The sequence below is a fragment of the Tachypleus tridentatus genome, chromosome 2 (assembly GCF_004210375.1).
Source record: "Tachypleus tridentatus isolate NWPU-2018 chromosome 2, ASM421037v1, whole genome shotgun sequence".
Lineage (NCBI taxonomy): Eukaryota > Metazoa > Arthropoda > Merostomata > Xiphosura > Limulidae > Tachypleus > Tachypleus tridentatus.
Window position 1 is genome coordinate 14,498,381 of NC_134826.1, and position 14,484 is coordinate 14,512,864.

The window sequence follows — 14,484 nt, forward strand, 5'->3', positions numbered from 1 at the left end:
GTTTTCCGTGACTTACGTAAGTTTTCTGAAATCTGGGATCTAATTTAGTTACTGTTTGGAAACTGATATATAGATTTTCTGACTTTTCTATGCTCAAAGAATGCTTAAATACAACGTTCGTTTTCGGCTGAAGCATTTCAACAAGTATTGGTGTTCGATACCTATATTTCCCTAAGACTAGAGGGAAGGTAACTACTCACCACCCACCGCCAACTCTTGGGCCTCACTTTTACTAACGAATAGTGGGATTGACCGTCACATTAGAATGCTCCCACAGCTGAAAGGGTGAGCATGGTTGGAGTAATGGGGATCCGAACCCGCGATCTTCCGAGCCTAGAAATAAGTGAAACTTCTCTAACACTATAAAGAAACGACGTCATTGCGATAAGCCTCGACACATTTGCACACGTCAACAAACGCCTTGTTATACACATTTCTGGAATAGGTTTCAAGCAGAAATATGATTTCAAATAATCGCTCTTTATTCCTAGTAGCTCTAAAAGAGAATGGTAAACAGCCATTATGTTGGTTCATGTTGAGATAATGTTTGATATGCATATTTCAAATGTTTATTTATTTATTTTTTAATCATTCTAGAGGAGAGAAAGTCTACAAGAGATCTGGTCGAAAGTCTCGAAAAAGAAGCTTCAGAATTTGAAAAATTGTGCACGTTTCATCTTCGACAGACAAGAAACAATTAGACTGTTCAATCAAAACAATTTTGTGATCAGTAACTATGTTAACAGCTGTTCTTTCTCCAACTGAAACACGTTTAATGTCAGTTGATATTTAATAACCGTTAAAACATTCGGCTGAAACGTTTTCTGTTTATTACCAATACATTTAAAACGTTGAATCGAAACATTTAGCAGTTAAGATATAATATTAAGACATGTTTTTTTTCTCTTTTGTACCAGTATATTCTTAGAACACTATCAGATCATTCTTCGAACTGGAAAAATTAGCAGTTAAACATTATATGAAAACAACTACATCACATTTAACATGGTACTAGTACAATTAGGAAACTTATGAAAGTTTAAAACTCCAAACAAAAACTGTTCAGTTTTCTATTATTATAGTTATAATATTAATAGCTAAACGTTTATGTTATATTTATTCCATTCAGTGTACTGATACGATTAGATAACTGACATAAAATGGTTGGCATTTAAAAATAAACTGCGTACCCCCCATGCTCATGAAAAGTCAAAATCAAAAATAAACATGGCACTCGTGTAAGTGGAACAAACAAATTTTGAATTTGCAACTAAACTGTTTCTGTTTAATAGTAACAATATATATAGACAAACAATCCAAACTGTTCCCATGAACGTTAAGTCTACTGTTTACAGCGCAAAATTCAGCGGCTGGATCCCACTCGGTGAACACAGCAGATAGACCAATGTGGCTTTGCTATGGCAAAACAACAACAAGATGTTTGTGTGTGTTTTTCTTATAGCAAAGCCACATTGGGCTCTCACCGAGGGAAGCAACCACTGATTTTAGCGTTGTAAATCCGTAGACTTCCACTGATACTAGCGAGAACAAACAAACAAAATTCGAATTTTACAATTGTTTGCGTTTTCAAAGTTTAAAATATTCAGTAATTATATTAAGCATCATACTTATAATTGCAATATTTAAAACTTAATTCGCATATTAATCGCTTTCTAAGTTCCATTTATTTTAGTTTTAGAGCTAAAAGTGTTCAAAATATTTCACTGAAAAATATTGAAATTCAGTAAGCCTTACTTTTTGTATTTACAGGTTCAAATTCCATGCCTAATTTAATGAAATGTGTTTTGGCTGTTTGCGTTGCTACTTGTGAATACCTCACCACTGTGTTAAAAGTACGTCTAATAATTATATTTAATGAATTGTCCTTTAGTGTCTGATTAATAGTTTCATGTTTATATTTTGTCGTCCTCTCTTTCCTACCTGGAACGTCTTTGACCTTCTCTGAGTTTTATTGTTGACCAGCTAGTTTCTTAAGTGTTCCGACAAACTATTCTTAAATTAATCTAGGTTCCGAAGTTAGATTAGTTGAAATTGTGCACATATTCATTTGAGAAAACTTGTTGTTTAAGGGCTAAGGTAAGGTACCAGGGATCTGAAACCATGTTTAGGTTTATCGATCAATATGCAGGAAACTTTAAACAAAATTGTTATTAATACTTCAGAAGTTTATTGTAACACACCCCAAGTTGTTAAAACCTTTCATCATATAAACGGCTATGGACAGTTTATTGTAAGGACAGTTTCTTACACTGTTGTAAATTCATTAAATTGTATTTTATCGTATCTTTTACTGAAACAGCATTTGATTTCTTAAACATCAAAACTCTTTAAAATACAGTTTAATACAAAAATAATAATTTTTTACTAGCAGTTTTATACATATATATATATATATGTATACCATCTGTTTATTTTCACTGCAAACTGTGTTTGTGCTCTTTCTTTATTAAGATTTGGTCAGTGATCTTTGGATAAAACATGGTGGCAAAAGTGAAAATAAGCTTAGCAGTTCATAGACAATTATGTGTTCCAACAACCTATCCTTAACTTTTCTAGATATGACGTTGACCAGCTAGTTTCTTATGTGTTCCAACAACCTATCCTTTAACTTTTTCTAGGATATGATGTTGACCAGCTAGTTTCTTATGTGTTCCAACAACCTATCCTTTAACTTTTCTAGGATATGATGTTGACCAGCTAGTTTCTTATGTGTTCCAACAACCTATCCTTAAACTTTTCTAGGATATGATGTTGACCAGTTAGTTTCTTATGTGTTCCAACAACCTATCCTTTAACTTTTCTAGGATATGATGTTAACCAGTTAGTTTCTTATGTGTTCCAACAACCTATCCTTTAACTTTTCTAGGATATGATGTTAACCAGTTAGTTTCTTATGTGTTCCAACAACCTATCCTTTAACTTTTCTAGGATATGATGTTGACCAGCTAGTTTCTTATGTGTTCCAACAACCTATCCTTTAACTTTTCTAGGATATGATGTTGACCAGCTAGTTTCTTATGTGTTCCAACAACCTATCCTTTAACTTTTCTAGGATATGATGTTGACCAGTTAGTTTCTTATGTGTTCCAACAACCTATCCTTTAACTTTTCTAGGATATGATGTTAACCAGTTAGTTTCTTATGTGTTCCAACAACCTATCCTTTAACTTTTCTAGGATATGATGTTAACCAGTTAGTTTCTTATGTGTTCCAACAACCTATCCTTTAACTTTTCTAGGATATGATGTTGACCAGCTAGTTTCTTATGTGTTCCAACAACCTATCCTTTAACTTTTCTAGGATATGATGTTAACCAGTTAGTTTCTTATGTGTTCCAACAACCTATCCTTTAACTTTTCTAGGATATGATGTTGACCAGCTAGTTTCTTATGTGTTCCAACAACCTATCCTTTAACTTTTCTAGGATATGATGTTGACCAGTTAGTTTCTTATGTGTTCCAACAACCTATCCTTTAACTTTTCTAGGATATGATGTTAACCAGTTAGTTTCTTATGTGTTCCAACAACCTATCCTTTAACTTTTCTAGGATATGATGTTAACCAGTTAGTTTCTTATGTGTTCCAACAACCTATCCTTTAACTTTCTAGGATATGATGTTGACCAGCTAGTTTCTTATGTGTTCCAACAACCTATCCTTTAACTTTTCTAGGATATGATGTTAACCAGTTAGTTTCTTATGTGTTCCAACAACCTATCCTTTAACTTTTCTAGGATATGATGTTAACCAGTTAGTTTCTTATGTGTTCCAACAACCTATCCTTTAACTTTTCTAGGATATGATGTTGACCAGCTAGTTTCTTTTGTGCTCAAGCAAGTTATCCTTCAACTTTTCTGGAAGAGTTAAAGGATAGTTTTTTTGTTTTCTTTTGGAACACCTAGGAAATTAGCTGATCAATGCCACATTCTAGAAGAGCTGATTAGTAATCTTCTTATGTGTTCTAACAAACTACCCTTTAACTTTCTAGGATATGATGTTAACCAGTTAGTTTCTTATGTGTTCCAACAACCTATCCTTTAACTTTTCTAGGATATGATGTTGACCAGCTAGTTTCTTATGTGTTCCAACAACCTATCCTTTAACTTTTCTAGGATATGATGTTAACCAGTTAGTTTCTTATGTGTTCCAACAACCTATCCTTTAACTTTTCTAGGATATGATGTTAACCAGTTAGTTTCTTATGTGTTCCAACAACCTATCCTTTAACTTTTCTAGGATATGATGTTAACCAGTTAGTTTCTTATGTGTTCCAACAACCTATCCTTTAACTTTTCTAGGATATGATGTTGACCAGCTAGTTTCTTTTGTGCTCAAGCAAGTTATCCTTCAACTTTTCTGGAAGAGTTAAAGGATAGTTTTTTGTTTTTCTTTTGGAACACCTAGAAATTAGCTGATCAATGCCACATTCTAGAAGAGCTGATTAGTAATCTTCTTATGTGTTCTAACAAACTACCCTTTAACTTTCTAGGATATGATGTTAACCAGTTAGTTTCTTATGTGTTCCAACAACCTATCCTTTAACTTTTCTAGGATATGACGTTGACCAGCTAGTTTCTTTTGTGTTCCAACAACCTATCCTTTAACTTTTCTAGGATATGATGTTAACCAGTTAGTTTCTTATGTGTTCCAACAACCTATCCTTTAACTTTTCTAGGATATGATGTTAACCAGTTAGTTTCTTATGTGTTCCAACAACCTATCCTTTAACTTTTCTAGGATATGATGTTAACCAGTTAGTTTCTTTTGTGCTCAAGCAAGTTATCCTTCAACTTTTCTGGAAGAGTTAAAGGATAGTTTTTTGTTTTTCTTTTGGAACACCTAGGAAATTAGCTGATCAATGCCACATTCTAGAAGAGCTGATTAGTAATCTTCTTATGTGTTCTAACAAACTACCCTTTAACTTTCTAGGATATGATGTTAACCAGTTAGTTTCTTATGTGTCCCAACAAACTACCCTTTAACTTTCTAGGATATGATGTTAATCAATTAGTTTCTTATGTGTTCCAACAAACTACCCTTTAACTTTCTAGGATATGATATTAATCAATTAGTTTCTTATGTGTCCCAACAAACTACCCTTTAACTTTCTAGGATATGATGTTAACCAGTTAGTTTCTTATGCGTCCCAACAAACTATCCTTTAACTTTCTAGGATATGATGTTAACCAATTAGTTTCTTATGCATCCCAACAAATTATCCTTTAACTTTTCTGGGATGTGACGTTGACCAGCCAGTTTCTTATGTGTTCCAACAAACTATCCTTTAACCTTTCTACGATGTGACATTAACTAGTTAGTGTTTTTATATGTTCTCATTAAACTGTCGTTTGCCTTTTAGAGTTTCTGTTGCTGACATTTTAGTTGCATTTTTGTAAAATAAATACATTTTGGACGTTTAACGTTTATGTATTTTCCATATGATTTTTAAGGTGCAAAAACAATAGTCATTTGATATGAATCTGTTGTTAGAACTCAACAAAATAAAACTACAAAGAACAATTTTATAACAAATATGAATCATATGTGTTTCACTAGGTTAAGGTGGGTTTGTGGAACGGTTCATTTATTTTCTTGTAATGTTTTATGTAAGACTACACAAGTATTCTTTGACGGATTGTTTAGGCAGTGTATTCATGATGGATAAACTGGGATAGACGACGACTGGCTGTTGTAGAAACACAAGTGTAGAGGTCGACGCTTCGAAAAAAAATGTAAACTTTCGAAGTTATCGTCATCCAGTTTACTGCACTTGTGCACTTGTGTTTTTTACAACAGGCAGTTATCGTCCATCCCAGTTTACTCGATATAAATACCAGAAAAATGTAAACTTTCGAAACGTCGTCCTCTGCACTTGTGTTTTTTACAACAGGCAGTTATCGTCCATCCCAGTTTACTCGATATAAATACCATCTGTATGAAATGTTCCTAACTTTGAGATGATAGACTAGTGGGAAGGCACCAAGTTAACAAACCTGCCAGCAACTCGTGGGATTTGATTGCAACTCTTATAACGCCCTCACGGCTTCACGCGATTTTACAGCAACGGGACGAGTGTGTTAGCCAGTGAATCAGAGGGTCGATGGACACGAGAACACCCTTGTTGAATTTCAGTTTAGACATATAGATAAGTAAGAGACACGAAAATAATACATCGTGAATGTACCACTGTAATACCACTTATCTGAAATTATAAAATGTAATAATTAAAAGTGGTATACAAGTGTGATAATAATATTCTCGACTTTCGAGAGTGTAAACTATCACTCGAGCTTAGGTTTTTTTTCCCTTGTTATCTTAAATGTAATGGTTTTCATTTAGTGAATAGGAAATGATTAATACGACAAATGGTACATTTAAATGTTTTATAAACATCAGATAGGGTATACCGATTAAAAAGTAATAAAATATCGTATTAAAGATGCAAATTTTTATTTTGTTCACGTTTTTTTATTAATGTTTATCAAAAGTTTTATTTCCATTTTTTTTTCAAAATTCGTTTTCCTCATTATTTAACATGTTTAGCTTAAATTTAGCTTAAATAATTTTGTTTCTTTTCCTCCTTTAAATGACGAAGTTTTTGTTTTGATGTAGCTTACTTGTTTTATTAAAAAAACAATAGACGTCTCTAGTCGTCGCTAACTTAATGATGTGCGAAATTATTCTGTGCTGTTGCGGAAACTTATTACTATTTTTTATTCTTTTTTTGCTCTTCGATCTACAACCTTTAAATAAATTTGCTACCTTTAGTTTTATGTTTGTTTGTTGTTGAATTTCGCGCAAAGTTACATGAGGGCTATCTGCGCTAGCCGTCCCTAATTTATCAGTGTAAGACTAGTTTAATAATAAATTTAGTTTAATAAACTAAATGGTAAATGAAACATAGTCAGAACGAGTGTGTAGGAACTTAATCAGAGAATTTCCCCTACTATTCAAATCCATATGGCCCGGCATGGCCAAGCGCGTTAAGGCGTGCGACTCGTAATTTTAGGGTCGCGGGTTCGCATCCCCGTCGCGCCAAACATGCTCGCCCTTTCAGCCGTGGGGGCGTTATAATGTGACGGTCAATCCCACTATTCGTTGGTAAAAGAGTAGCCCAAGAGTTGGCGGTGGGTGGTGATGAATAGCTGTCTTCTCTCTAGTCTTACACTGCTAAATTAGGGACGGCTAGCACAGATAGCCCTCGAGTAGCTTTGTGCGAAATTAAAAAAAACAAAACAAAAAAAAATCCATATTTTCTGAAGAGTCACTAGAATTACACGGAGGGAAATGCTTCCACCATATTGGTCAACAAAATAACAATATCCTGTATTTTAAAGTGTTCTTGTATTATACCTTTACATCACGAAGTAAATGACTTAGTTTATAGTATTCCTGCAAATAACGATACTGTGAGGTTACAAGTGCCCTGTATTGTGCTATTACTATAAATTACGCTAATGCAGTTACAAATGCTCTATACTGTTCTATTGCTATAAATCACGCTACTAGAATTGCAAGTGCCCTACATTGTACTATTCCTTTAATTTACACAATTAGAGTAACAAATGTGTTTAGAGCTATTTTCTTAAATTATCCAGGTGTAAAATTACGCTTCCGCCGTTACAAGCATATTACACTTATTCATAAAATATGGTCCTGTAAGGTTACAAGTACTATTTTATGTTATTTAAGTTACATTTCCAGAGCTACGAGTGTCTTGTGATGTAGTTTTTATTAATTTGACTCAGATGAAACTGTTGAAAAGCTACATCGTACAATTAAGTGAAACCGCAAAGCTTGAGATCATAAGTAAGGCCTTCTAATCTTAAACTCCGTGTGATGAGCGAATAACTGTGGTTCCCGCCCGTCATAATCTGAGTTAGAGATATTAGAGATATAAATATACTAAAAAGAAACTTTATTTCGCATCCCAAGTAACCTTCTAAATGTATTCAAAACTGGAAACGCTCTTATTTGAGAAACATAAAATTTACAGACCAAAACTACAGAGTTTTGAATCTTTTCAAAGTTTTTCTGTTTGGAGTTATACATAGGCCATTAGGTCAGTATCTTTAAGTTATAGATTATTGATTTCTTAATACCTTATTATACCTCACTTCAAGCTCTTACACTCTAAGCCTTTTACCATATAAATGTTTAATGACAGTTTATTTCAAGGACAGTTTTTCTACGTATTAAAGAGATAAATTTTCATCAACAATTTTGTGTATGTAATATATTACCTATTTACCTTAATATTAAATGTGTTTCTTTTTATCTTTACTGAGACTTATTCATCTCTGTTTGGACAACGTAGTGGTAAAAAATCAAATCAAACCTAGCGGTAAGATCAACTTTCACAAGTAGGAATATAGCTCTTGTGTTTAATTTGTAGGTTACACGGTGATATAGGAAGAACAATTTTTTTGTTGTAAGAAAACAGAGCGAATTGTCTAGTTATTGAAGTTAAGTATCTTATATATAGTTTCAATGTGTTATTTTCATGTTCTCTGTAACAAATGTTTCTTCCCAAAAAAATTAATGACCCAGCTGACAACATTAAGAATCAGTAATTGAGGTTTTATGTTCTTGTTATGTGTCTTTAATTTATTAAAATAAGTAACAGGAAATTAATCATATGATTTAAATAAACTGAAGTTTTCAAATGTAGTTTTTTCTTTCTAATAAAATTTTCATTTATTTCACTAAATCGGCTTTTTCTCTTTGTTTGTAATTAAGCACAAAGCAACACAAAGCAGGACTATCCCTGCTCTGCCCAACACGGGTATCAAAATCCAGATTCTAACGTTCTAAGTCCGCAGACACACTGTTGTGCCACTGGGGGGCATTAAATCGATAGAAGGTGGTTTATTTCTATCTTGTTTTAAAAGTTCCTCCAAGAAATTCAAAAACAAAAAGCATACATGTAATTCGCAACATTTGATCTAATACGTCCTATCACATCCTTAAAAAGCAAGTAATATTGTAGAGAGTTTTACGAGACAACTAACTATGAACTATTTTAATTATATTTATATCTTTTGTGTAATTAAATAAATACGCGTTTTTTTTTACTTTGCATATGATAAATCTCTTGACAGATTAATTAATGAATATATTACCTTTAATTGAAGGAAATTGATGCGTCAATCACAAATGTAATACTTTAATAAATAACACAACGATTTTACACTAATACAAGCTTAATGAACCATTAACTTTTAATAAGTTTACTTTTATGGTGACTACGACGATTGTACAGATAAGTGAATTATTTTCCATTTTTTCTCTGACATCCAACGGAACTTTTTTTGCCAATAAACTAAAGTTTTTTTTTTATTCAAGTTCTGTACTTAACTTTGTGCTCTCTAAACAAAAAGAATAAATGCATAAATTAGTTAATAATTTCATGAAATATTGCAAAAACTGAAAACAAATTGAACGAATGGAATTAATTTCTCACTTTTAAACATTTTTTTTTCTCAGAATTTCGTGTTTATTTAGTTCACGTGCCACATAATGTCTTTCATTTATTTTAATTTTTTTTTTTGTGACTGAAGAAGTTTCTGTTTTATTCTATAAAATATACACTTTATAATTTATTAAAGTCGGGTATGTTCGTATTGTCTTCAAATAAGAAGAAAAGTACGGTTATGGTCAATACGAAATTAAGGCATGAGCTAATTTCTCTCACTAATCTTGTATGTCATTCATTTAACAGAACTGAATCGAAACTGTTCCTTGAGGTGTCGTAATGCACAAAGTGGCTTGTTATCACTGTCACAAAAGTGACCTACTTAAAATATAAAATGACTGTAAGTGTTACAAAGCTCCATGTCAATATAATGTGAGTAAACGCTTGTAGCATTTGACCATTGGAGTGTATCCAAAACCATAGAAATGAAAATATTTATGAAAACAATTATTACTTGTGGGAATGCAACTGCATACATTTAATAAATCATATATGTAAAGCAACTGTACGTGTAAATATATTCCACGTCACACTATTAAAAACTGAATAACGAATATCAAAACTAATATTTTAGTTAGAGTTTTATTCAATTCTAAAAATTCTCTACAAAACAAAACTTACTGACTGCTTCTTCACTGAAAGTTTATGGAATAACAAAAAACTATTGTGGTGGAAACGTAACGCAGGCCTGCGAATTTAAAGTTCATAAAAGTTACTTTGTTTTTAATAACGGATTTTCCCTAATTCGAAAATAATATTCTTTCTGCAACGTGAGGATCTTTTTTATGGAGATGTGTTTTCCCGCAAAATTAATTTTTCTTTTTAAATTGGCCAAAAGGAGGTTTTTCAAGGAAGTTTTCGCGTGTTGCACATTCACATAATTTTTGAACTGATTATATTTGAGTTACTAAAGTGGTCACAAAATAAATTATCTACTTTTCGGGAAAACATATACTGTCACAATATACGAAACGTTTATTGTCTAATTGACGTTTCTTATTGACATGGTTGAAGTTTTAAAAAAAACTCTTTGTTTAAACAATAATATTTAGTTGGTAACACGCCCAGAAGGCAAACAGACTTAGAATGTTTACGCTCAACATTTCAAATTCTACGCACGCAAGTTCTTTGAATTCTGCGCATTTTTTAAAACTGTACGATTCGACGAAGAGTGCAAGCTCGAAACGTTAGCCTTTTTTAAATAAAAACATATAAAAAGTTGGCAACTATTCAACCTATTATTTAATTAAGAAACCGTAGAGCTATTCCCAGAAGTTAATAACATTGCTAGAGTCATCTGCATTACAATTATGTACGACACTCAATTCATGAAAGAATTCAGTGCTACTAAGTGTGATCTATTGTTTTTATCGTTATTTTTTAATCGAATTCCATTCAGTTGTTCTTGATGTGGGCCTAAGGAAAAAAAAACAATATTTATCGTAAATAAGACATCATTTTTATTGTTTCGCTACCTTTCGGCATCTAATAGCGAATTCTTCAGATTAAGAGATGTAGATTATTTAAGCTGTAAGAGTGAAACGAATCGAACTCTTATTGTCAGTTAAAAGATATTAAAGCCTAAGTACACAGTTTAAAGTAATTTTGAAATAGCTGTAAGAATCAACGAAACCACCTTGAACTCCATGGTACCTTCCAAAGTTTCTTATTTGTTCAGTTGTTGTTATTTGTTATTAAGCACAAAGCTAAACAAAGAGCTATTTGTGCTCTGCCCACCACGGTTATCGAAACCCGGTTTCTAGCATTATAAGCTTGCAGACATACCATTGTGCCATTGGAGCACATTATAATGAGATATTTTTTGGTATGTTGTAAAACGTTGTTTATCAGTTTATTTGCTCAAGTTTTTAGCTTTGCCACTTCATCAGAACCTTACATTTTTTGTTTAAGTTAAGATAATTGTATTTTAAGAATCTGGGGAGTAACTTATGAGATTTGCCATATACATCACTTAACAAAAGGAAAATGTGCCATCGTTGTATTCATTTAGTTGGTTTCAAGGGGATGGAGAGGCGGCGTGCATCTGCATCATTTGCAATGAAGGTCTATTAAGTACTGGCATAAAAGTTGCTAAACTTTCACTTAGCCTTATTGGTTTCTAGGCGCTCTGGAGTAGAGAATAAAGGTAGTAGCACGAGGAAATTAAAATGACCGTTAAAATATTATTAGTTATTAGTCAGGGGGATTAGAGAGTTCCATGGTGATCGTAGGTTTAGTTGTTTGAAAACTTGCGTCAATACCACAAGCAAATATATGAACAATTTTACAGTATAGAGTTTTATAAATTTGATTTTGGAACAAAAAAAGACATTTAGAAAATATGAAAGTGACCTATTTATAGTAGAATTCATGTTTAGTGTAACAGTATTAATAAATTTTACTTTAATAATCATTGTTACATGAGTGGACATCAGAAAGAATATTACGTTGCTTTGAAACAAATATATAAACAATCTCTTCAGTCAAGATAAAACAGGTAATGATAAATCCTGCCTCCAATCTCCAAATAAAGAGAAAGTGTTAGTTAGTTGATAGCCCTATAGTTCTATGTGTACTTTGCGCGAAATTGAAGACAAACAAACAAGAAACGATTTCAGACTTATTAAACCATTATTTTAATAGTATAGGACAGAAACCGATTAAATATTTATTTGTTTGTACTACCTCTACCGTTGCTTGCGAAAAGTAACTTGTCACTCATTTGTTTCGTGAAAGAAAAGTTTCACATTTAGAAAATGTGGCTTAAAACGAGGTATAGCTTCATTCACATATGTATGATTAGGAACTTAAAAATGTATCTATAATAAGTAATGAGATTTCAGATTGAGCAGAATGGAGTATTAGCGTCTATTTAGAGAAACAATGCGACTCTAACAAATTGACTATATTAATTCATATACCTAAACCTAAACTTATATTGTATCATAAAGTTATTCTTTACGTGAAGTAACTGCTAAGAAAAACAGGTTTTGTTATTAAAACCTATTATTAAATTAATTTATATTTCAAAGTATATTCTAAATAATATTAAAACAAACAAATATATATTGGCTCAAAGGTTAGGCTCCAGTGACTGATATAACATTTAAACTAGTTTGTAATATGAAAAACAAACAACAAATTTCTTCATTATCCGGAAACTAAAAAAGGTTTTTATTGTCTATATTATAAACTACTTTAAATCTTATATCAAGCACTAAAATATAACTTTTGAGCCAATACACATTTGTTTGTTTGTTGAATTGAATAAAAACTTTAAAATATAATGTACTTTACCTTCAAAACATGCTTAACTATATACTAATACCTGCTTATTTCAAAACATGCTTAACTATATACTAATACCTGCTTATTTCAAAACATGCTTAACTATATACTAATACCTGCTTATTTTAAGAAGGTATCATTGAAGGGTGTGTTTTTTCTATAAATTTACGTGGTTCGATGGTTTTTCCTGAATTCAGAAACAGACAACCGTGATTACATATTATTTTAAACCTTTAGACAGAGTTCTCTCTGTTTTGTTTAATTTCGTTGTCCGATAGTTTGACGTGAAAAACGGAATTGAAACCGTTCTCCCAAGAGAGTATAACTGCTGTTACATATAACTCGATCAAGCCAACACATGCGCAATACCAGTGTGCGCTATTTGAGTATCATGAAAACTTGATAAAGAACTGGAACTATTTTTCGTTTACATTCCCTCTCTCTCGTTCTGTACTCACACAATGAAATAATAATTCGAACCTAGCAGTACGGCTTAAGCCTCGCTATCGATGGCTGAACATCAATAAAAAAGAATGATTTAGTCTAATCTGAGAACTAGCACCAACATTTATAGTTCTGAGAGTAGCGATGTTACACCATCAAGTGTTTTCGGATTACTACATTCGCTACAAGCACTCTACTACATAGACCAAAGAGCACCGACATGGGTGTTTTGTATAATTTAGGTTCTTAGTGGATACGTTCAGAAATTGACTGTTACTGCTATCACGTCTCTCTGCAAAAGCAAAACAAAATATGAAAAAGTTAATCACATATATCCTTACTATATAAATCACAATTAACAAACGTAAAAATAGTTCCACGGTAGCCCTTCACAACTATCTTTTGTATCGGTGTTTATGTCTCACAACCTAGATCTCTAAAATATTATTTCTAGGACTTCCACGGGCATTGTAATTAAACGTGTGTTTAATTATACTTAAATTAAACTATCTTCACAGTATTCATCCTTTTAGAGATTAAAACTGCCGTTGCTTTTAAGTTTGAAATTTTTGACACAAGTAAAAATTGTATTATATATTCTTCGAGTGCTGTTCACTTACTAAACTTTAACAATAATAATTTTAACAAAGATGAAATTAAGAAAACTGTACATTTTCATTCACCACAAATGCTTTAACTGACTTTAACTGTACTGTTTCAAACTTCCTTGAGGACATATTTTGAATGCGCTGGAATGGTTTGTTATTGGACTAACTTGAAGCCAGGGTTTAAAAGTCCATTGTGTACCAATAAAAATGAATTTTCTTATCTGGAAAGGGGGTAAGTTGATCGTTAATAGTTATTTTAACACTGAAGAACGTTCTTTCTCCCCATCGGGAATACCGGGTGATGATGACTTTATAATCCCATGTGGTCTAGTGGGTAGGATACCTGGCTCTCATCCAGGAGGCCCGGGTTCAATTCCCGGCATGGGAACGAACGTTTTACACTATTCGTTGGTAAAAGAGTAGCCCAAGAGTTGGCGGTGGGTGGTGATGACTAGCTGCCTTCCCTCTAGTCTTACACTGCTAAATAAGGGACGGCTAGCACAGATAGCCCTCGAGTAGCTTTGTGCGAAATTCCAAAACAAACAAACAAACAAACTCTCCCCATCACGTTGGAATTATATAACACTAAAGAACGTTCTCTCTCCCATCCCGTTGGAATTATATAACACTGAAGAACGTTCTCTCTCCC

The 14,484-nt window shown here is 32.5% G+C and overlaps 1 non-coding gene across 1 annotated transcript; it reads left to right on the plus strand.

Annotated features, from left to right (window-relative positions):
• Positions 1-14,151: 14,151 nt before the first annotated feature.
• On the plus strand, positions 14,152-14,223 carry TRNAE-CUC (transfer RNA glutamic acid (anticodon CUC)). The gene has a single exon. It is a non-coding gene; the product is annotated as a tRNA-Glu (tRNA).
• Positions 14,224-14,484: the final 261 nt, after the last annotated feature.